The sequence below is a fragment of the Ochlerotatus camptorhynchus genome, unplaced genomic scaffold, assembly GCF_037179485.1.
Source record: "Ochlerotatus camptorhynchus isolate MF236.1 unplaced genomic scaffold, CSIRO-AGI_Acam_v1.1 ptg000015l, whole genome shotgun sequence".
NCBI lineage: Eukaryota > Metazoa > Arthropoda > Insecta > Diptera > Culicidae > Ochlerotatus > Ochlerotatus camptorhynchus.
In genome coordinates, this window is record NW_027040507.1 from 672254 (window position 1) to 674542 (window position 2289).

Below are 2289 nucleotides of genomic sequence, written 5' to 3' on the forward strand. Positions count from 1 at the left end.
AAAAACCCTGAGCTGAAAAAACAATATGCCGAGTTCATCAATGAGTACAAATCCCTCGGTCACTGTATTCAGATTGATGAGTCTCAAGATCCTCCAAAGCTTTTGAAGTATTATGTCCCTCACCATGCGGTTTTGAAGCCTACGAGCTCTTCAACGAAGCTCAGAGTTGTGTTTGATGCTTCATCGAAGGGTAATGGACTTTCCCTGAATGATGCTTTGATGATCGGACCAGTGGTCCAAGATGATATCTTAACGATTAACCTGCGTTTTCGTAAGCATCGGTTCGCCTTCTCTGCTGACGTTAGTAAAATGTACCGGCAAATAGCACTTGCCAGAATCCACACTTCTTTGCTTCGAATTTTCTGGAGAGAAAATCCAAATGATCCCTTACAAGTTTTGGAATTAACAACAGTAACCTATGGTACATCTTCTGCGCCATTCTTAGCCACAAGGGCACTTCAGCAGCTTGCTATTGATGATGGTGATCAATTTCCGATTGCAGCCAAGATCGTTCTTGAAGATTTTTATGTTGATGATGTGCTGTCTGGGTCTGAAACCATAGAAGGGGCCATCCAATGTCGTCTCGAGCTCACGGAGCTACTCCGAAAAGGGGGATTTCCCATTCATAAGTGGTGTGCGAATGACTCAGCGCTTTTGGAGTCAGTTCCAGAAGAAGAAAGGGAAAGGTTCTTGTCTTTTGAAGATGCGAATATTAACCAGGCCATCAAGACACTTGGACTTCTTTGGGATCCGACTGAGGATGTATACCGATTCCACGTGGAACTACCAAGTCTTTCCAATTCTCCTCCTACCAAACGGAATGTTCTCTCGCAGATCTCTAAACTATTTGATCCCCTTGGTCTTGTGTCACCTGTAATAATAGTTGCTAAGGTGATAATGCAGCAAATCTGGATGAGTAAGCTGAATTGGGATGATGTTTTGGATGGTCAGTTGATGCAAAATTGGACCATATTTCGTGATTCTCTAAATCACATCCACCAAATAAGAATTCCCCGGTATATGTGTGCCCCTGATGATGTTTATGTTGAAGTTCATGGCTTTGCCGACGCTTCTGCCTATGCGTATGGAGCATGTCTTTATATCCGAACCGTAACCCATGATGGGGTAAAGGTATCTCTTGTCTGTAGTAAGTCGAAGGTCATTCCAATCAAAGGATTGACGATTCCCCGATCCGAACTGTGTGCTGCATTGTTGCTAATCAGATTGGCCATGAAGGTTCTTCCGGCAATTAAGATGAACTTCCACTCAATCCATTATTGGTCGGATAGTCAGATCGTTCTTTCATGGTTAAAAAAGCCTCTATCTCAACTTGACGTTTTTGTTCGCAATCGAGTTGCAGAAATTGTTGATCATTCTGTTGATGCTAATTGGAATTACATCAAGTCGTCCGAAAACCCAGCTGATATTGTCAGTCGTGGTCAACCCTCCCAACTCCTTGCCTCGAACGAACTTTGGTGGAACGGACCTCCGTTTCTGCGAAGTCATAGCTATCAGATTGATGAGCTTAATCCTCTTCCCGATGATAAACTACCGGAATTGAAACCAGTAACCGCGTCTACTGCCGTTCTTGTTCCTGAAACCCTCCCAGTTATGACTGCCTTTAGTTCATTCCGAAAGCTTCAGCGAGTGATTGGATATGTCAGGAGATTTGTTGTGAATGCAAGGTCTCCCAAATCGGAACGCATCACTTCGGAATACCTAACTGTGCGAGAGTTGAAAGAGTCATTGAATTTGATTGTTAAGTATATTCAAGGAGTCGCATTTTCTGACGAAATTCGTCGGCTTGAATCAGGTGAACCTTTGCGTCGACTCAGTAGTCTGAATGTTATTATGAATGATGGTGTGTTGAGAGTGGGTGGAAGACTGAAGCATTCATGTTTGCCATATGGTTCAAAGCACCAAGCCGTACTCCCTGACAAAAACCCAATTGTCGAATCGTTGCTAAGAGCAATGCACTGCGAAATGTTGCACATTGGCCCGTCTGGTCTCATTTCGTTGGTCCGCCAGAGATTCTGGCTTCTGAATGCTCGTTCTGTTGTCAGGAAAATCATCCGGTCTTGTGTTACATGTTTTCGATCCAATCCGAGGTTGCTTCAGCCATCTATGGGCGATCTACCTGAGGTTAGAGTCGTTCCAGCTCCACCTTTCTCGAAATCAGGAGTTGATTTCGCAGGGCCAGTTTTCATTCGCCAAGGCAGTAGGAAGCCTGTTCTAGTAAAGGCTTACATTTGTCTTTTTATTTGTATGACCACCAAGGCCATACGCTTG